This window comes from Chiloscyllium plagiosum, unplaced genomic scaffold (assembly GCF_037043375.1).
Source record: "Chiloscyllium plagiosum isolate Xiang-an unplaced genomic scaffold, Cpla_swu_hap1 HiC_scaffold_40, whole genome shotgun sequence".
NCBI lineage: Eukaryota > Metazoa > Chordata > Chondrichthyes > Orectolobiformes > Hemiscylliidae > Chiloscyllium > Chiloscyllium plagiosum.
The window spans coordinates 41,658,028-41,680,582 of NW_028270178.1; the positions used below are offsets into that span (position 1 = coordinate 41,658,028).

Sequence of the window (22,555 nt, forward strand, 5' to 3'; positions counted from 1 at the left end):
ACACAGCGAGGGGGGGACACACACACAGCGAGGGGGGGACACACACAGCGAGGGGGGGACACACACAGCGAGGGGGGGACACACACAGCGAGGGGGGGACACACACAGCGAGGGGGGGACACACACAGCGAGGGGGGGACACACACAGCGAGGGGGGGACACACACAGCGAGGGGGGGACACACACAGCGAGGGGGGGACACACACAGCGAGGGGGGGACACACACAGCGAGGGGGGGACACACACAGCGAGGGGGGGACACACACAGCGAGGGGGGGACACACACAGCGAGGGGGGGACACACACAGCGAGGGGGGGACACACACAGCGAGGGGGGGACACACACAGCGAGGGGGGGACACACACAGCGAGGGGGGGACACACACAGCGAGGGGGGGACACACACAGCGAGGGGGGGACACACACAGCGAGGGGGGGACACACACAGCGAGGGGGGGACACACACAGCGAGGGGGGGACACACACAGCGAGGGGGGGACACACACAGCGAGGGGGGGACACACACAGCGAGGGGGGGACACACACAGCGAGGGGGGGACACACACAGCGAGGGGGGGACACACACAGCGAGGGGGGGACACACACAGCGAGGGGGACACACACACACACACACACAGCGAGGGAGGGACACACACACACACACAGCGAGGGAGGGACACACACACACACAGCGAGGGGGGGCCACACACACACACACAGCGAGGGGGGGACACACACACACAGCGAGGGGGGGACACACACACACAGCGAGGGGGGGACACACACACACAGCGAGGGGGACACACACACACACACAGCGAGGGGGACACACACACACACACACACACACAGCGAGGGACACACACACACACACACACAGCGAGGGGGACACACACACACACACAGCGAGGGGGACACACACACACACACACACAGCGAGGGAGGGACACACACACACACAGCGAGGGGGGGACACACACACACACAGCGAGGTTGGGACATGTGCTCAGAAAGCGAGAGGACACGCACACACACACACACACACAGCGAGGGAGGGACACACACACACACACACACACACACACACAGCGAGGGAGGGACACACACACACACAGCGAGGGGGACACACACACACACACACAGCGAGGGGGACACACACACACACACACACACACACACACAGCGAGGGAGGGACACACACACACACACACACAGCGAGGGAGGGACACACACACACACACAGCGAGGGAGGGACACACACACACACAGCGAGGGAGGGACACACACACACACAGCGAGGGAGGGACACACACACACACAGCGAGGGGGACACACACACACACAGCGAGGGGGACACACACACACACACACAGCGAGGGAGGGACACACACACACACACACACACACACACACAGCGAGGGAGGGCCACACACACACACAGCGAGGGGGGGCCACACACACACAGCGAGGGGGGGACACACACACACACACAGCGAGGGGGACACACACACACACACACACAGCGAGGGGGGGACACACACACACACACAGCGAGGGGGGGACACACACACACACACAGCGAGGGGGGGACACACACACACACACAGCGAGGGGGGGACACACACACACACACAGCGAGGGGGGGACACACACACAGCGAGGTTGGGACATGTGCTCAGAAAGCGAGAGGACGCGCACACGCACACACACACACACACAGTGAGGGAGGGACATGCTCACACACAGCGAGGGAAGGGGACACACACACAAACACAGAACAATGGAGGGACACGTGCACACACAGTGATGTGTCTCCTCGGACGTGTAATCGTCCAGCTCTCACTCCAGTCTGCTCCCTCACAGGGTCACCGTCTCTGTGACTCCCAGGTATAACTAGGCCTCGATCCTCAGTGCTGATTTATATTCTCCCAGGTGTGAGTCAGCCTCATGCTCCTGCTCCAAGTTGTTCCCTCACACGGTCACTCCCTCTGTGACTCGGTGCTGATTTCGAGCCTCCTGCTCCGCTTTTTATCCAAATCCAAGTCCCAGTCGGCCTTGACCCTCGCTGCTGATGTATATTCTCCCGCTCTGTGCTGCACTCGCTCAGGGTCTCTCCCCTTGTGACTCCCAGGTAATGGTCGGCATCAAGCCTCAGCTGAGATTTATAACATCCCATTCCGCACTGCTCTCTTACAGGATCGCCGCTGTGCCTGGAAGACAGTGGGAAAGAGGAGGATTAGACAGAGCAGAGGGTGTTACAGTGATTGAGGGAGCTGTAGGGGGTGAAACAGGTTGTCTGGGGAGCTCGGTAGACCTGCAGTAAAAAAAGAAAGTTACTGGAAGATACAGCGAGAGTTGCAGACACTGAAGAAGGCAAAGGAAATAGAGAGATGGTGGCTTGTTGTTCATGACGGAGCTTTGTAGAGTCTAAAGTCTTCAAAGTTTGGGAGAAGATTTGTAGCACGGGTGCTCGTTGTTGTGGTTCTGTTCGCCAAGTTGGGAATTTGTGTTGCAGACGTTTCGTCCCCTGTCTAGGTCACATCCTCAGGGAGCCTCCTGTGAAGCGCTTCTGTTATCTTTCCTCCGGCAACTATAGTGATTTGCATCTGCCGTTTCCGGTTGTCAGTTCCAGCTGTCCGCTGCAGTGGCCGGTATATTGGGTCCAGATCGATGTGCTTATTGATTGAAACTGTGGATGAGTGCCATGCCTGTAGGAATTCCCTGGCTGTTCTCGGTTTGGCTTGTCCTATAATAGTAGTGTTGTCCCAGTCGAACTCACGTTGCTTGTCATCTGCGTGCGTGGCTACTAAGGATAACTGGTCGAGTAGTTTCGTGGCTAGTTGCTGTTCATGGATGTGGATCGTTAGCTGTCTTCCTGTATGTCCTATGTAGTGTTTTGTGCAGTCCTTGCATGGGATTTTGTACACTATATTGGTTTTGCTCATGCTGGGTGTCAGGTCCTTCGTCCTGGTGAGTTGTTGTCTGAGAGTGGCTGTTGGTTTGTGTGCTGTTATGAGTCCTAGTGGTCGCAGTAGTCTGGCTGTCAGTTCCGAAATGTTCTTGATGTATGGTAGTGTGGCTAGTCCTTTGGGTCGTGGCATGTCTTCTTTCCGTTGTCTTTCCCTGAGGCATCTGTGGATAAAATTGCATGGAGTTTGACCCCACCCCGCAGCTCACCAATAGGATAAACAACACAGTGAGAAACCTACAAAACAAAAACGTACAGATAACCAGGTTTGACCAACAGAGAATGAAAACTGTTTTCAACAACACCCTCAGATTCTATGGCCTACCTAAAGTGCACAAACCAGACATCCCACTCAGATCCATAGTATCACTACCAGGGACACCATCACACAAACTGGCTAAAGAACTACAGCAGAAACTGAAACAACTGATCAGCGGATCCAGACACTTTGTACAGTCAACACAGGAATTCTTGAACATCATCAGAAATATACACATTGACAAGGAAAAAACATGGTCTCATTCGATGTAACAGCACTGTTCACCTCTATCGACAAAACCCTAGCCAGAGAAACCATAGCCAACCTGCTGGACATACAGAACAAAAAACAGGACGTTGAACTATCAACAAAGACGACATACTCAAACTACTGGACCTGTGCCTCACAACACACTTCACATTCAACAACCAAATATATGAACAAATCACCAGCACACCCATGGGCTCACCCATCTCTGGACTCATAGCAGAAGCGGTAATGCAAAGATTAGAACAGTCTTACTGCAAATTCAACCCAAACTCTGGGTCAGATATGTGGATGACACCTTTGTAATCATTAAAAAACACAGAAATAGAGAACACACACCGGATCATCAACGCCACACTCACAGGAATCCGATTCACTAGAGAGGAAGAAAAGGACAACCAACTCCCATTCCTAGACGTGAGGGTACAGAGAACACCGAACGGAGAATTCACCACAAAGGTATACAGGAAAGCCACACACACAGACCAAGTCCTGAACTACGAAAGCAACCACCCCAACACACACAAAAGAAGTTGCATCAAGACACTATTAAAAAGGGCCACAACACACTGCAGTACACCAGAACTACTGCAAAAAGAGGAAGAAGAACACCTCTACAATGTATTCGCCTAAAACGGATAACCCCGCAATTTCATTAGGGATTGTCTGTATGGATTTGCTAGATGACTGTCCTCTGATATTGATGAGGGCAGTGCAGATGATGTGGTTTATAGGGAGTTCATTAAGGTCTTTGACAAGGTCCCACACGGAAGGCTGGTCCAAAAGGGAAGAGCCCATGGGATCCAAGGTAAGTTGGCAAATTGGCTCCACAATTGGTGGAGGGTTGGTTTTGTGATTGAAAGCCTTTGCCCAGCGGGTGTACCACAGGGACCTGTGCAGGAGCCATTGCTGGTCATTATGGACATTAATCACTCAGATGTGAAAGCAGAAGGTAACATTAGCAGGTTTGCAGATGACATGAAAGGTGAGGATGTTGTCCAAGTGAGGGGGATGGTCCCAGGCTACAATCTGATATCGATCACATGATCAACTGAGCAGAGTAATGTCAGACAGAGTTTACTTCTGATTACTGTGAGGTAATGTACTGCGGGAGTTCTAATAAATGAATGATATACATCATGAATGGTAGGTCCTCCTGGAGTACTGAGGAACACAGGGAACTTGGTGGGCAAGTCCCTGGATGTCTGAAGGTGTCAGCACAGGTAGACAGGGTGGGAAATACACCTGAACTGGGAGCAGGAGGGGGACTACATCCTGGTGGGGAACGTTGCTGGAGCTGCTCGAGAGGATTTAAACTCGTGTGGCAGGGCTGTGTGACCCCAAAGAGTCGTAAGGCCAGAAAGAAAGTTGTGGCTGGTACAAATGTTCAAGAGAGGAATATAAGTAGACAAGGCAGGCAAGAACATAGCAGACAATGAGGGAAAACTGGTGGATTAAACTGCAGTTATTTCAATGCAAAGGGCCAGACAGATAAGGAAGATGAACCCAGAGCATGGATGGGAACATGGGATTGGGATACCATAGGTATTACAGAGACACAGCTGAGGGAGCAACAGGACCAGCAGCTCAATGTTCCGGAGACAGATGCTACAAGAATGATAGAACAGGAGGCAAAACAGGAGGAGAGTCGGTGGTTTTGACTGGGGGAAACATCCCAGCAGTACCTAGAGGGAGTATTCATGCAGGATCGCCCCGTTAAGCGATATCTGTGGAACTGAGAAATAAAAATTGGTCATTAGTTTTCTATGGTCGTACTACAGTGATAGGCAATGGGAGATGAAGGAGCAAATACGTCAGGAGATTTTAGATATCTCTTTGAATAATAGGGTTGTAATGATAGGGTATCTATACCGTTCCAAACCTGGACTTGGATTGCTACTAAGTTAAGCATTTGGATGGAAGGAATTTGTTAAGTGTGTTCCGAAAACTCCCAGTCATTATGTAAGTGGCCCAACTGGAGAATGGGGCTAAACCTGACTTCCCCTTGGGAAACAAGGTCGGGAAAAGGGACTGAGGTGTTAGTGGGGGAGCACTTTGGAAAGTTACCAGAATTGTATTAGTTTGAAAATAGCGATGGAAAAGGACAGGCCTGGTCCACAAGTTCAAGTTATTCAATGGAGCAAGATAGTATTAGACAGGAATTTTTAAAGTAGATCTGGGGAGGCTATTTGCAGATAAAGGGAAGTCTGGCAAGTAGGAATATTTTAAAACCGAGATAAAAGGAGCGTTCAGCGCCAGCGTGTTCCTGTTAGTGTGCAGCTCAATGCTGACTGAATTAGGAAACACTGGCTGAAGTTCGAGGCTGTGGTCAAGAGAAAAGGGGTCACATGTCAGATATAACTGGCTGACTCAAGGGGATCCCTTCAGGAGCATCGGGGCTGTAGAAATACACTTAGGACGGAAATCATGTCAAAAGGGGACACGAGATAGCTTTGGCAGAGAAAGTTAAGGAGAATCCAAAGAGACTCTACAAGTGTATTAAGAGCAAAAGAAGAGCGCGGGACAAACCCGGTATCCTTAATGATCAATGAAGCCAACGATGTGTGAAACTACAAGATCCAAAACAAATATTTCACTTTGGAACTTATTGTGGATAAAGACTGGGGCGCTCAGGGAACTAAACAGTGTTTGGCCTGACCACTATTGGAATACTGTGCAATCTGGTCTCAATGCCATCGGAAGGATGTTGTGGAACATGAAAGGGTTCAGAAGAAATGACCAAAGATGTTGCCAGGGTTGGAGGGCTTGCGCTTCAGGGAGAAGCCTGAAAAGGCTGGGGCTGTTTTCAGTTGAACATGGGAGGCTGAGGAGTTAATCGATAAAAGGTGTTTAAAATGATGACGGTCATCGACAGGGTCAATAGACAAGGTCATTTCCCCAGGCGAGGGAAACTTTTCAAAGGGATCTAAAGGACAACTGGCTCCCGCAGAGTGGATGGAATAAGCTGCCAGAGCAAATAGGGGAGGCTGATAGAAATACATTTAAAAGGCATGTGGATGGGTGTATGAATAGCAAGGGTTCAGAGGGATATTGGCAAAATTGTGGCAAATGCGACTAGAAACGCCATGCAGGAGTTAGTCCGAAGGGCCTGTTTCCGTGCGGTACATCTCTATGACTCAAAGTCTTGAAATTAGTCCACATTATAGAAAAGGAGATGCTGGAGGGTTTAAAACACAAAGGTAGAAAAATCCCCAGGACCTGATCAAACGGATCTCAGGACATTGTGGGAAGCTGGTGAAGAAATTGTAGGGTCCCTAGCAGAGATATTTGTACCATAGAGAGCTATGTGTGATAGGCTGATAGACTGGAGGGTGGCATTGTGGACAGTGAAGAAGGTTTTCTGAGATTACAGAGGGATCCTGATGAAATGTGTGAATGGCTGAAAAACTGTCGATGGAGTTCAATCTGAATAAATGCGAGGTAATGCATTTGGTACAACAAACACGTGCAGGGCTTATACAATTAATGGCAAGACCTTCGGTAGTATTGTAGATCAGAGGGACCTCAGGGTTCAGCTACATAATTCTTTGAAGTTTGCAACATGGAGAGACAGGATAATTTATAAAAAGGTGTTTGCCTCACTTGCTTTCATCGCTCAGTCCTTTGGATATAGGCGTTGGAAGTCACATTGAGATTATATAGGCCATTGATGAGTCCTCTTCTGGAATACTGTGTCCAGTTCTGGTCACCCAGTTATAGGAAGGATATTATTAAGCTGGGAAGAGTTGGGAGAAGGTTTATTGGGATGTGGCTGGGTACGAAAGGCTTCAGTATAAAGAAAGGCTGAAGAGGTTGGTATTTTTCACTGAAACCTGAATGTTGACAGATGACCTCATAGAAGTTTATAAAATCACGAGGAGGATAGATAGAGTTATGAGAGTTGTCTTTTCCCATGGACAGGGGGGGTTTCAAGACAAGGCACTACATTTTTACGTTAGAGGAGAGACATATAAAATAAAAGACATGAGAGGTACATTGTTACACAGAGGGTGGGTTGTGTGTGAAATGAACTTCCCAAGGAAGGGGTGAACATGGGGACAAATACAATGTTCAAAAGACATTTGGATTAGTACAGGAATAGGAAAGGTTTGAAGGGATATGATCCAGGAACAGGCAGGTGGGATGAGATCTGTTTTAGAGTATGATTAGCGTTAACCGAACAGTGTGGTATGACTCTCTGACTATGATTATAATGTTGTGTCATCAATTAGGAAAGGCTGCAAGAGAAAGCCAGGGAACTACAGACTGATGAGCGAGACATCAGGGTGGGTCAGTTGTTGGAGGTCATTCTGAGAGGTAGGCCTTACATGCATTTGGAAAGATAAGGCCTGTTTACGGACAGCCAGCATGGCTTTGTGCGTGGGATAACATGTCCCACAAACTTGACTGGAGTTTGCTCAAGATGTGACCAAAAAGATAGATGAAAGCAGAGCAACAGACATTGTTTCTGGCTTCTGCAAACCCTTCTTCAGGATGTAGCATGATACATTGGTTAGTAAGGGGAGATCACAAGGGATCAGGGAGAGCTAGCCAACTGGATACAAAATGGAATGACAGTGGGAGACAGAGGGTGGTGGGAGAGGGTTGTTGTTCAGACTGGAGGCCTCTGACCAGCAGTGTTCTGTAAGGATTGTGCACCACTTACATAAACAATTTGAGTGAAAATATAGGAGTCCCTGTTAATGTTTATAGATATCAAGATTAGTGGAAAAGTGGGCAGGGAATATAGTTATCGAAGGGGATGTTAATCAACTGGGCCAAGGAATGAAAGATGGAGTTTAATTCAGGTGTTAGATTTAGTTCAGACAAACTAGGGAGGACTAACGCAGTTAATGGTTGGGCCCTGGACAGTGTTGTAGAAAAGGGAGAGACAAAGGGGTGCAGTTACATTGTTCCTTGTACTGGCATCACGGGGCGACAGGGTGTTGAAAGCAGCAATTGGCACACTTGTCTTCGTTGGTCAGAGCATTGAGTACATGAGTTGGAGATATTGGTAACACTGTCGTCAATATTTCTCCTGGGCAGAGGAGGCCACGGGGTGACCTTATAAAGGTTTATGAAACCATGTAGGATCTAAGTAAGGTGAAAAGCCAAGGGTAGGTGAGTCCAAAGCTAGAGGCATAAACGTGAGGTGAGAGAGCAAGGATTTAAAGAGGGAGCTGAGGGGCAACATTATCCACAGAGGATGGTGCATAGACGGAACAGGCCGCCAGAGGAAATGGTAAAAACAAGTACAATTACAACATGGAAAAGACACTCGGGCAGGTACATGGAGAGGAGAAGGTTTGAAGGGATATGAGCCAAACACAGGCAAACGCGACTCATTCCATTTAGGAAACCTCGGCCGAAGAGTCATGCCGCACAGAAACAGACCCAATGTCTCCAGTTATTGGAGGAGGAGACTATTGAGACAAGGCATGTTGTAGAGACTGAAGCAAGTTACAGCGATATGGATGGTCATCTGGACTGGAGGTTTCAAATATGCAAAATAATTGGTGAGAGGGGAGGAGATGACAGAGATAGGAACTGTTATAGGAGTTAGAATGATTGAAGACACTGGTCCTCAATACAAGCCATTGATACAGTGTTGGAGAGGGAATAGGGAACAGAAAGATCCCAGGCAGCATTACCACCGTCTCGTGGGAGGCCTGCTTTCCCCTCAGTTGTTCTGATGCTCCCTAAGAAAGCACAGGCCTGGACTGATAACTGGGAACTCCCGATGCTGTCTCATTACAATAAAACTTGCAGCAGGTGTGGTGATTGAGCCTGGGTTGTGTTTGTACTGTGCTCCCCCTCCAGCACTTTCTCTATGTCATGTCTAGATAGCTGATGTTTGGATCCCCCTTATTACTTTCTGCTCTGTGCACTGGAATGATCTTACCTGGCAGCAGGATTTATTGAAGACTCCCGACCTCCCTGACTTTGTCTTTCTGGCTGACCAACCATCGTCCCAACCAGCAGTTGGCAAGTCTATTGAGTCAGGAACTCCATGAGTACCTGTAGAAGACACAGAAACAGGCAGAATGGGAAATTAGACTAATGCTTTGAGGGTTACACATATAGAATGGCACTGAGCCCACAGAGATCTGGAAAATCCCAGTCTCCATTCCTGACCTGTGCTGCCTCATCTCTCTGGAGTGGAGAATTCTGTTGGCTCATGATCTGGAGTAACTTCAAGAGTGAGAGACGCTGACAGAGGCAGCAATTAGACCCACATAGTGAGGGATACCACATGGAGAGGTACTGAGTCACATCACCAGAGTGCTGGGTCAAACAATTGTGCAGGAAGAAAGGGTCTTGATTCATGTTGCACTGGGATATACAAACTATGAGCAGGCGAAGTGATGGCCTAGTGGCATTACTGTGTGACAATTTATCCAGAAACTCAGCAAGTGTTCTCTGGACACCAGTCCAAATCCCACCATTGCACATGATTGAATGTGAAGTAAATACTTCAAAAACGATGTAATTAAAAACCTGTAAGTGAGTATTAAACAATTGCTGTTGTTAAGAAAAATCCATCGGGTGCATTCCTGTCTTTAGTAAAGTGATCTAAGGTGGGACTGGGATATCACAGGAATTACAGAAACACCAACTGAGGAAGGGACAGGACAGGCAGCTCAATGTCCCAGGGGACAGATGCTGCAGGAAGGACAGAAGGGGAGCTGAGAGAGGAGGAGAGCTGCTGGTTCTGACTGGGTGAACCATCCCAGCAGGACTGAGAGAGGATATTCCTGCGGGACCGCCCAGTGACGCTGTGTCCGTGGGATTAATCAGTAACAATGGGGTCTTCCCTTTCCTCTGATTGTTCTACAGACCCCGAGAGCCCCGCCCTCCTGCACCTTGACCTTCTCAAGATGGCGGCCCTGAGGCCCGTGCTCCCTCTTCCCTCAAACAAATGGCGGCCGTGACCCTGGGCCGCTTCCCTGATCAGAGACCGCCGCCTCCTTACCCGGGCCTGGAGGGTCTTTATCGAGTTATTTTTAACCTGTATCCAGGACTTGTGAAATCTCTCCGCTCCTTTCTCCCAGCGAGGCTCCCACACACCGGCTCTGGGCGCCGCTCTCTGAAGCCGATCGCAGCCGCTGCCGGAGAAAGCAGCTCCATATCTCTCTGTGTGTGACCTGACCAATGTGACACTGCGCATGCTCCACATGGAAACCAAACTGCGCGTGCGTCTGAGATTATCAGTGAGTTTATAGAGAATATTCATATCTGCACAGGATCATGGGTGAAATATAAGTCATTAACAATTGCTCTGTCGAGTTACAGTCATTGAGATGATTACTATGCAAATAGATTATTCGGTCCAACTTAACCATATTAGCCAGGTAAGTAAATTACCAATCGTTCTGGGAGTTTGAAAATAAGTTTCTTACTCGAGTTGTGTAAACCGACCTGTGAATTATTCATGCCGACCTGTGAATTATTCTCAGCTCGTCCCCTACACTATTGCAAAATCACCCATGTGTTTATCGAAGGATTGTTTAAATCTCCCTAATGTACGTTATCAGATTTACATCTCAACTATTTCTTAAAAATCTCACATTGATTCATGGGAGAGGTTTAATGCTCCACTATGTAGTGAGAATGATCAATCCTGCAAAATAGTTGGCTTTCTGACCAATCCTGAAGCGTTCACTCCCCGAGAATGCGTTGGCCCCGCTCCTCACTCACTCTGGTTGGCGGACCGGCCGCTGCTCAGTCCTCCGGTTCCGCCCCTTCCTCCCAATTGAGGAGTTGATTCAGGCGCGACTCAGCAGGCTCAGGGACAAGGGAAGTTAGAGTCGATGCCTTGTGATGTGGTGAAAATATCCCGAATCTTGGATCGAGATGCCTGAGTTCATTTCACAGCTTTATTAAGAAAAAACAAGGGAAGGCAGGAACAGAGTAAAAATAATAGAATATGCAAACAATGTGGTGGGGCTCTCAATGCTCTGGTCATTTTAGTCTTTACCATGTGTTTCAGGGCCCCAGGGCATCCCAGTACAGACTGTAGCCACTCCTCCTTGTGCACAGCCAGATACCACGATTGTGGGACAAAGTGATGTGGTGGGGTACAGATTCTGGATTAGTGGTTCTGAAAGAGCACAGCAGTTCAGGCAGCATCCGAGGAGCAGTAAAATCGACGTTTCGAGAAAAAGCCCTTCATCAGAAATAAAGGCAGAGAGCCTGAAGCGTGGAGAGATAAGCTAGAGGAAGGTGGAGGTGGGGAGAAAGTAGCATAGAGTACAATAGGGTGAGTGGGGGAGGGGATGAAGGTGATAGGTCGGAGATGGAGTGGATAGGTGGAAACGAAGATAGGCAGGTAGGACAAGTCAGGACAAATCACGGGGACAGTGCTGAGCTGGAAGTTTGGAACTGGGATGAGGTGGGGGAAGGGGAAATGAGGAAACTGTTGAAGTCCACATTGATGCCCTGGGGTTGAAGTGTTGCGAGGCAGAAGATGAGGCATTCTTCCTCCAGGCGTCTGGTGGTGAGGGAACAGCGGTGAAGGAGGCCCAGGACCTCCATGTCCTCAGCAGAGTGGGAGGGAGAGTTGAAATGTTGGGCCACAGGGCGGTGTGGTTGATTTGTGTGGGTGTCCCGGAGATGTTCCCTAAAGCGCTCTGCTAGGAGGTGTTCAGTCTCCCCAATGTAGAGGAGACCGCATCGGGAGCAACGGATACAATAAATGATATTAGTGGATGTGCAGGTAAAATTTTGATGGATGTGGAAGGCTCCTTTAGTGCCTTGGATAGAGGTGAGGGAGGAGGTGTGGGTGCAGGTTTTGCGATTCCTGCGGTGGCAGGGGAAGGTGCCAGGATGGGAGGGTGGGTTGTGGGGGGCGTGGACCTGACCAGGTAGTCATGGAGGGAACGGTCTTTGCGGAAGGCAGAAAGGGGTGGGGAGGGAAATATATCCCTGGTGGTGGGGTTTGTTTGGAGGTGGCGGAAATGTCGGCGGATGATTTGGTTTATGCGAAGGTTGGTAGGGTGGAAGGTGAGCACCAGGGGCGTTCTGTCCTTGTTACGCTTGGAGGGGTGGGGTCTGAGTGCGGAGGTGCGGGATGTGGACGAGATGCATTGGAGGGCATCTTTAACCACGTGGGAAGAGAAATTGCGGTCTCTAAAGAAGGAGGCCACCTGGTGTGTTCTGTGGGAGCAGATATGGCGGAGGCGGAGGAATTGGGAATACGGGATGGCATTTTTGCAAGAGATAGGATGGGAAGAGGTGTAATCCAGGTAGCTGTGGGAGTCGATGGGTTTGTAAAAAATGTCAGTATCAAGTAGGTCGTCATTAATGGAGATGGAGAGGTCAAGAAAGGGGAGGGTGGTGTCAGAGATGGTCCAGGTAAATTTAAGGTCAGTGTGGAATGTTTTGGTGAAGTTGATGAATTGCTCAACCTCCTCGTGGGAGCACGAGGTGGCGCCAATGCAGACATCAATGTAGCGGAGGAAGAGGTGGGGAGTGGTGCCGGTGTAATTACGGAAGATCGACTGTCTTACATAGCCAACAAAGAGACAGGCATTGCTGGGAACCATACCTGTGCCCATGACTACCCTTTTGGTCTGGAGAATGTGCGAGGATTCAAAGGAGAAATTGTTAAGGGTGAGGACCAGATCGGCCAAATGAATGAGAGTGTCGGTGGAAGGGTACTGTTGGGGACGTCGGGAGAGGAAAAAACGGAGGGCATGGAGGCCCTGGTCATGGCGGATGGAGGTGTAGAGGGATTGGATATCCATGGTGAAGATGAGGCATTGGGGGCCGGAGAAATGGAAGTCTTGGAGGAGGTGGAGGGCATGGGTGGTGTCTCGAACGTATTTGTGGAGCTCCTGGACTGGGGGGATAGGACAGTGTCGTGGTAGGTAGAGATGAGTTCAGTGGGGCAGGGGCATGCTGAGACAGTGGGTCGGCCAGAGTGCTTAGGCTTGTGGATCTTGGGAAGGGGGTAGAACAGGGCAGTGTGGGGTTCACGGACTGTGAGGTTGGAAGCTGTGGGTGGGAGATCTTCTGAGATGATGAGGTTCTGTATGGTCTGTGAGATGATGGTTTGGTGATGGGGGGTGGGGTCATGGTCAAGGGAGCAGTAGGAAGAGGTGTCTTTCAGTTGCCGTTTGGCTTCAGCGGGGTAGAGGTCAGTGCGCCAGATTACCACTGCACCCCCTTTATCTGCTGGTGAAATGGTGAGGTTGGGATTAGAGCAGAGGGATTGGAGGGCTGCGTGTTGTGACGGTGAGAGGTTGGAGTGGGGTCGACAGGTTGAGGCGGTTAATGTCCCGTCGGCAGTTGGAAATGAAGAGGGCGAGGGCAGGTAATAGGCCAGCACGGGGTGTCCAGGTGGATGCAGTGTGTTGGAGGTGATTCATCCAACGTATTAGAGTTATAGCATTTCCAGTCAATTTTGGGGAAGTTAAAGTCCCCCATAATGACCATCCTATTACTTTCACTCCTATCCAGAATAATTTTGCTAATCCTCTCTTCCACCTCCCTGGAACTCTGCGGAGGCCTCCTTCATCAGGTGATTGATCAGCGTCACTCCGAAAGCTGTTAAACCTGTTGGGTTATAACCTGGTGTGTGATTTTTAACTTTGTACACCCCAGTCCAACACCGGCATCTCCGAATCATGAGAAAAATAAACTAGCACAGATTATAAAGACAGATAGCAAAATTTTATATTGAATGAGAAAAGAGTGGCTAAAGTAAATGTTTGTCCTTTGGAAAATGAGAAGGAACATTTAATTATGTGATATCACAGTGGAGGACCCTAATAGCTTGCCAATAATTAGCAAAGAGACAAAGATAGGTGAGGATTTGGAAACGATCATTATTACGGAACAGCTAGTGTTGAACTGTTGGAGGTATTTGAGATAATGACAGAAAAGTCTTCTGACCCTTATAGAATGCATCCCATGTTACTAAAGGAGATGCCAGCAGAAATAGCAAATGCACTGGCAGTAATTTTCCAAAATTCACTGGACTCTGTGGCAGTCCCAGCAGATTGGAAAGCAGCAAAAGTGATGCCACGTTTTTAAAAAGGAGGTGGACAAAAGGTGGGGAATTATACACCAGTTAGCTTATTCTCTGTAGTGGGAAAGATGCTTGGGTCTATTATCAAGGAAGAAATAGCAGGGAATCTTAATAGAAATTGTCCTATTGGACAGACAGAGCATGGGTTCATGTAGGGCAGGTCATGCTTCACAAATCGTTTGGAATTCTATGAAGACATTTCGAGCAAGGTGGACAACGGGGACCCAGTGGATGCGGTGTACCCAGATTTCCAAAAGGCCTTCAACAAGGTGATGTGCAAGAGGCTGTTGCATAATATAAAGGTGCATGGCATTAGGAGTAGAGTATTAGCATGGATAAAAGATTGGTTGACTAATAGGAAGCAAAGTGTGGGGATAAATGAGTACTACTCTGGCTGGCAATCAGTGACTAATAGTGTGCCTCAGGGATCAGTGTTGGGACTGCGATTATTTAGAATTGATACAGATGATTTGGAGTTGGCGACCACATGTAGGGTGTCAAAGTTTGCATATGACACTAAGATGAGTAGCAGAAAACAGTGTGCGGAGGACTGTGAAACTTTGCAGAGGAACATAAACACATTGAGTGAGTGGGCAATGGTCTGGCATTTGGAATAGAATGTTCATAAATGTAAAGTCCTACTGTTTGGTTGGAGTAACATTAAAAAAGAGATTATTACTTGAATTTTAAAAAGTTGCAGGGGCTCCTGAGTAACCTTCTGCATGAAGGTTGGTCACCAGGTAAAACAATCAATTCAGAAAGCAAATGGAATTTTGGCCTTCATTGCTGAAGGATTGTGTTTAAAAGCAGAGGCTATATTCCAGCTGTATTAGGTGCTGGTGAGGCCACACCTGGAGTACTGCATGCAGTTTCTGTCTCCTCACTTGCTCAAGGATGTACCGGCACTAGAGGGGGTGCAGAGGAGGTTAACGAGGTTGATTCTGGAGTTGAGGGGTTGGCTTAACAGAGACTGATTGGATTGGGATTATATTCATTGGAAATCAGAAGAATGGGAAACATATAAAATAATGAATGAAATGGATAAAACAGAAGTAGAGAGAATGTTTCCACTGGCAGATGAAGCCAGGACAAAAAGGCATCACCTCAAGATTACAGGCAGCAAATTTAGGACTGAATTGAGAAGGAACTTCTTGACCTCTATGGAATTCATTGCCCAGGGAAGTAGTTGATGCTAGTTCAGTAAACGTTTTTAAAGCTAAGGTATTTAAAAGAATTAATTAATTAATTAAGGGATATGGTGAGAACGTTGGTAAATGGTTGTGCGCCCACGAAACGATCAGCCATGATCTTAATGAATGGCAGAGCAAGCTCAAAGGGCAGGACGGCCTTCTCCTGTTCCTAGGTCTTTTGTTGTTATATTTTGCATTCCTCCTGCACTCTTGACTTTCAGGTGCTGGTGTTGGATTAGGATGGACAAAATTAAAATTCACAGAACACCAGGTTATAGTCCAACAGGTTTATTTGGAAGCACTCGCTTTGCAGCTTCTTCCTCAGATGGTTGTGTGATTTTTAACTTTGTGTCTCACTCTTGTAACTGATAAACAGCAACAAAAGCCACAAAGCAGTGCGCATGCTCCAGGCAACAATGGGCCCCTGGTGGTTGATGTCAGCGGAAGGCCAATGGAAAGGCAGGGGCAGAGCTGGAGGACCTGGCGGGGCATTTGGTCCTCCGACCAATCAGACTAAATGAGGGACGGGACTAGACTATACCACGTGATCAACCTCACTGTGGGCGCGGGTGTGCGGGACGTGTGGATGGTGAGCTGTTGGTCAGGAAAGAAATAAACAGCAGGAAGTGGGAGGGAAATGGTGTTGGTATGGGCTGAGAGGTTTTACAAATATTTGGTGCACGTCGGAAGATACAAATTTGAAACTTACAGTCTCGTTTTTGCAGTAAACTGGAAAATAACCTCATCGTGTGATCGCCGCCATCTTTATTCGGGGCAAAGATTCACTGGACACGTGTGCGGCCGCCAGCTTTGTCGGGGGCAAAGTTGAGCGTTGTGTATGTGCAGCCCTCCCTGGTAGAGAGTCATAGGCAGGATTTACACAGAGCACATTCAAACCCAGAGAAATTGATGTTTTTTTTTTCTGGATTTGTTTCTTCATCCATTTAAATGATTTGGATGTGAATAGAGCCGGTACGGTTCGTAAGTTTGCAGATGACACCAAAATTGGAGGTATTGTGGACAGTGATAAAGGTTGTCTCAGAATACAATGGGATATTGATCAGATGGGCCAATGGGCTGCGGAGTGGCAGATAGGGTTTAATTTAGATAAATGTGAGGTGCTGCATTTTAGAAAAGCAAATCAGAGCAGAACTCACACTGAATTGTAAGGTCTTGGAGTGTATTGCTGAACAAAGAGACCTTGGAATGCATGTTCACAGTTCCTTGAAAGTAGAGTCACAGGTAGATAGGATAGTGAAGAAATTGTTTGGGATTCTTCCCTTTGTTGGTCAGAGCATTGAATAAAGGAGCTGTACAGAACATTGGTTAGGCCACTTTTGGAATATTGTGTGCAATTCTGGTCTCCCTCTTATCAGAAAGAGGCACTGAAACATGAAAGGTTTGAGAATTGATTTTTTAAGGATGTTGCCAGGGTTGGAGGATTTGAGTTGCAGGGAGAGGCATAATAGGCTGGGGCCATTTTCCCTGGAGTGTCATAGGCTGAGGTGTGATGTTGAAGAGGTTTATAAAATCGTGAGGGGCATGGATAGCGTAAATAGACAAGGTGTTTACCCTGGGGTGGTGGAGCCCAGAACTAGAGGATATAGGTTTAGGGTGAGAGGGGAAAATTCAAAAGAAGCCTAAAGGGCAACCAAAATTGTAACATTTAAAAGGCATTTAATAGGAAGGGTTCAGAGGGATGTCGGTCAAGTGCTGGCAAATGGGAATAGTTTAGGTTAGAATATCTGGTTTGCATAGATGGGTTGGACTGAAGAGTCTGTTTTTGTGCTAGACATCTCTGACTGTGGGATCATAAAAGTGAACACTGCTCTGATTCACCTCTGGGCTCCTTGATGTCCACTTGTTCATTATCTAGCTTCCTCAGTCTGACATGTGTATTTTTGCCATGTTTAGTATTTTACTCCTACGTTCACAGATCTTTTTGTAAATGGATTGTCCACTGCTGCCCAACTCCTGACCGTATGCTGCTCCATTATCAGGTTATTTTTTCCACAATATCTTTGACAGTCAAGAATTTTTGCCAATAGTGAGTGGATTTTTCTTCCATTTCTGAGAGTCAAATTCTGCACCGTTTTCATTCCCTATAATTCATATTGCACTCCCAGAAACATGATGTGTATTTCTCCTTCCACAGATACCAGTGATCATTGCCAAAGCCGTGTTGCTTGTGGAGAGGGTGATGTTTGACTTCCTTGTACAGCTGCAGTTTGAATGGTGAAGGCGCTCCCACAACGTGGTTGGGTAAGAGACATTACAGATTATTCACTCAGCGATCGTGAAAAGTAGAAGATATCTGTACAAATCAACATGTTTTTAATTTCACAAAAACATTGAGAACTTTTGACATAAGGCCACAGCTGGAGAATATTATGTCCAGTGACCAAAACCATTGCCAAATAAGCAATTTTTCAGGAATGCCTTAAAGGAAGAAAGCAGATCTTAGAGGGTGGGAATTCCAGACCGTGTTGCCTTGGAATCTATAGAAACAGTCACACAGCTGAACTCAAAAATAAACACATCATTGGGAGTCTAAACTAAAATGAGTTATTGAGATATGAAAGGGTGTGTGTTGCAGGAATATAGGAATGATTACAGCCAGGAATTAAGTCAAGGATGTGAAAGTAAATTGTTGTTGCTTATAAATGGGAGCCTTTTGATGGATCAGCAAGTTCTGGTACAAGTGAGCACTTGGGCGGTAGAGTTTTAAATATTCTGGAGATTATAGGGAGGGTGATTGTGGGATGCTGGCCAGGAGTGAGTTTAGATAATGAAATCTAGAGTTAACAAAATGAATGAATGAGAGTTTCAGTAAATGAGCTGAGACTGTGGTGATGTCAGGTAATATCACTGAAGTCGAAATAGTGGTCTTGGAGTGGGACTGGGCTATCACCCTCACCTCACCTCTGGAATTCAGCTGTTTGTCAGTTTGTGAATCAAGTCTGTAACAAGATCAGGAACTGAGTGGCCCTGACAGACCCCAAACTGGGTGTCACAGAAGGTTATTGCTGAGCAGCTGCGTGACAGCACTGTTGATGACACCTTCCATCACTTCACTGCAAGCGAGTGCGGACTGATGGAGGGAAATTGGCTGGGTTGGCTCTGTCCTGCGTTTTTGTGTTCAACATCCCTGAGAAATGTTCCACAATGTCAGTAGGTGCCAGTGCTGGACTTGGTGGGCAGCAAGTTCTGGAGCACAGCCATCAGTATTATTGCCACAATGTTGGTAGGGCTGACAGCCTTTACACTACTTCTCCATTTCTTGATCTTATTTGAAATAAGTTTTCAACCAAATTGATTCACATCTGTGATGTCAGGGACCAATGTAGAAGGCTCATCCACTTGGCACTGCTGGCTGAAGATTGCTGCAAATGCTGTTGTCTTGTCTGTTGCATGGATGTGTGAGACCCCTCCATCAGTAAGGGTGGGGATATCTGTGATGCTTCCTGCAGTGAGTTGTTTAATTGTCCATCACCATTCCTGACTACGTGTGGCAGAACTGCAGAGCTCAGATCTGATCCATTGGTTGTTGGATCACATTGTTCTATTTGGTGTTGCTTGTGCTGTTTGGCATGTAGGTTGGGTAGCTTCACCAGGTTGGCACCACATTTTTAGGTATGCCTGGTATTGCTCTTGGCATGCCCTGCGGAACTCTCCATTGAACTAAGGTTGATCCCTTGGCTTGATGTTAATGGTTGAATGGGGAATATACCAGGCCATGAGATTTCAGATTGGGCTGGAGTACAGTTCTGCTGCTGTTTTGGCCCACAGTGAGACAGAAGATGCAGGGTAAAGAGGGCTGATTGTGTTGTTGTAATTTCCAGTGCATTGGTAGCTGTAATGTGGTCCATCCAGTTTCATTCCTTTGTTGAGACTGTGCAGTGATTAATACAAATGAGTGATTTGATGGGCCACTGTCAGGGATGCAACTTTTAAAAAAATGTTTTGTGATTTACACATGAAAGATGTGAAACTATCGTGGTATTCAAACAGATGAAAGATTCAACAGACAATCAAGGTATTTTTCAATGGGTAATTTCATTTACATCACACTAAACTTTTGCTATGAATTCTGTGCCTCAGAATTGTGCCCTCCACAATCACCTGATGAAGGAGCGTCGCTCCAATAGCTAGTGTGCTTCCAATTAAACCTGTCGGACTATAACCTGGTGTTGTGTGATTCTTAACTTAGAATATTACAGCACTACTAACAGGACTGCATGTAAACAGGCTCAGTCCAGTTAATCAATACATTCGGAAGGATTTCCTCCAAGTTTGATGGCACAATATTCGTCAAAACCGTCAACTTCAACCTGCAATATTGTTATTAACAAAAACTTCAGGCTGACACAAAGCTCCCCACCCCACTGCAATGTGGTAACCGGGCCCGGCCCAGGAACTGGAACTGGGACATTTGTGGACTGTGATCTCAAAGGAAGGGAGCAAACACAATTCTGACAGATTAGTCCTCAAAGATGAGTAGCAAGTTTGAGACAAGGCAGGTGGTATACCATCTTGCACTCAGCTTAATTGCATTTCTTATTTACAATCGTGTTTTGCAAAGTATAAAGAACTGTGCGTTTTTTTTTCATGGTTGGGGAGTTTTATCCGCGTTGATCACAATTGCTGCCTCTCGCTCCCCAAGTCAAATCATAGGATCGATAACAAAACAATAAACTGCAGGTGCTGGAGATCTGAACCCCAGAAACAAAGTGCTGGAGAAACTTAGCCGTTCTGAGGGCATCGGTGAAGAGAAAAAATGTTACATTTCAATTTCAATGACTCTTCGTCTGAATGGACAAATGGTCATGAGACTTGGAGCTTACAATGTTTTCCCCCTCAGAGATGCTGCTGGACCTGCGGTTCTCCAACATTGTGCTTTTTATATTGAACTGTATTTACAAACAGATCGGAAAAATACTAATCTGCAAAAGTGAAAGGTTCATTGCAAACATGAGCATAGTTTCCACACTTGAGTTACACAAGCACGTCTCAGTTTAAAAACAAGATTTAACTCAAAGTAACATTCCATCTCAAAATTAGCCGAGTTACACCAGTAATAAAGCTCATCCACCCAATGAGGCACTTCAGCACAACATCCTGCAGTGTTGCACACAGCCACTTTTACCAAAGAATGATCACGTCACAAAATTGAAGGCCAAGAGCATGTCTCTTTAAAGGAGCTGAAGTCAAACTCAATTTTTGGAAGGATTTTTATTAAACCTGATTGAACATTTAAATCTCAGGGCATAATCTTTGCTTTTTTAAACAAAAAGTGTGGGAAACATCCCACACCTTGCTAAAGGTTCAGTTTGGCCTGATACATAGAGCCAAAGGTCAAGCAAACATCACACTTTCCATTCACTTTTACAAAGGGCTGACATCACATTTCTTCAGGATTTAAAGTATTTTATAAATTGTTTGTAAAATCATTTGTCACGATAAAGAACTGGACAATAAATATCATTGTATACAATTAGAGTGAAGCCTGTGACAACAGATTTAGCTTTGGAGGGCAGTGTATGCGCATTCTAAATTCTGGGAGCACTTTGGGAGACTGCTCCCAGATGGTGATAGTGAGCACATCTGGAATGCACTGTTTAGATTTGGGAATCCTTGGGAGACAATCTGTGGTTTCACTAATACTTGGCTTGCGTTGTTGGTGTACAGTAAGCAATTCATAAAGTTACTTATGTATTGTTGTTGACTACCTGAATGGTATTCAAATCTGCCAGGTTGCCTTCAATAGTGTGAATGCATTTATTGTAAATATTTGGAATATTCCAGAACTGCCCAGTGCTTGGCAAATTCAGGGGGGACAAAAAAATCACATTGAGTAATTAAGAATCCAAGAGGACGTAACCACTGAATTATTCAATTCAAATAGTTAAATGGAGTGTTCACATTTAAAATACCTGTTATCCATATGAATAGATGGACTGACAGAATTGGGACCAAATTCCTGGCTGGGGCATGTGAAATGTGTTTTGATAAAGTCACCTGCATTTACCAACAATAATTTGGCAAACTCGGAAATTTAAAAAACAATACGAGCTTCATTGGTGCTCCAGTCGGGTCTCAAGCTCTGTGAAAAAATAACAATGTTCAGGTTTATTGCATACACTCTGAAACACATGTTCCTTCTACAGATCCTGCAAGTTTCCCCAATGAGCATAGTCCATCGAAATGATGTGGCTAACTTTGGCCAACTCATTTCTTTCCGAGCCTCTATCGCCTGAAGAGTGACCAGAAGCAATTACTCCACAAATGTGGGAACATTACTGACGAGGATTTTTTTCCTTCAGAATTGACTTCCATATATTCAGTGCCCAGAACAGATAAAAAGCTTGTTACCTTATATAGAGCAATGATTCAGTGGGAGTAAAACGCTAACCTTTTCTTGCTTAATAATCACGCTGCCTAAATTTTAAACATGAACACTTCTTAATAGTTCACCAGATCCTGACGAAATATTTTGTGTGAAACAAATCACATGATACATAGTTATTCAGATAATAAAACAAGTTTGTTCATTGAAGAACCCAGAGGAAAAGGTCATGAAATAATGAGAGTTTGATATACCTCAATCATCACTTCAAGTGCATTCTCTGCATAAATTCTCCTTTTCTCCTCGAAGTATTTAACGTCTTGAATAATTGAGAGAATGAAGTCACAATTGTACAACACACAATCAGACCCTTCAGTCCAACTTGCCCATGCTGATCAGATATCAAAAATTAATCTAGTCCTATTTGCCAGCATTTGTTCCATATCCATCTTAAACCCTTTCTACTGATTATCAGTTTATTTTACTTTATCAG

General features: G+C 46.6%; 2 long non-coding RNA genes across 3 annotated transcripts in view; one reads left to right on the forward strand and one right to left on the reverse strand.

The window, feature by feature from the left end:
* LOC148138485 (uncharacterized) overlaps positions 1-10,618 on the reverse strand; it is a 118,720-nt gene extending 108,102 nt beyond the window's left edge. The window contains exons 1-2 of the long non-coding RNA XR_015753946.1: positions 10,504-10,618; positions 9,397-9,512 (exon numbers count right to left, since the gene is read on the reverse strand). This is a non-coding gene — a long non-coding RNA (uncharacterized LOC148138485). The remainder of the gene's footprint in view (positions 1-9,396; positions 9,513-10,503) is intronic.
* A 7,295-nt stretch (positions 10,619-17,913) lies between these two features.
* Positions 17,914-22,555, forward strand: part of LOC148138486 (uncharacterized) — a 55,415-nt gene continuing 50,773 nt past the window's right edge. For both annotated transcript variants that reach the window (XR_015753930.1, XR_015753926.1), the window contains exon 1: positions 17,914-17,978. This is a non-coding gene — a long non-coding RNA (uncharacterized LOC148138486). The remainder of the gene's footprint in view (positions 17,979-22,555) is intronic.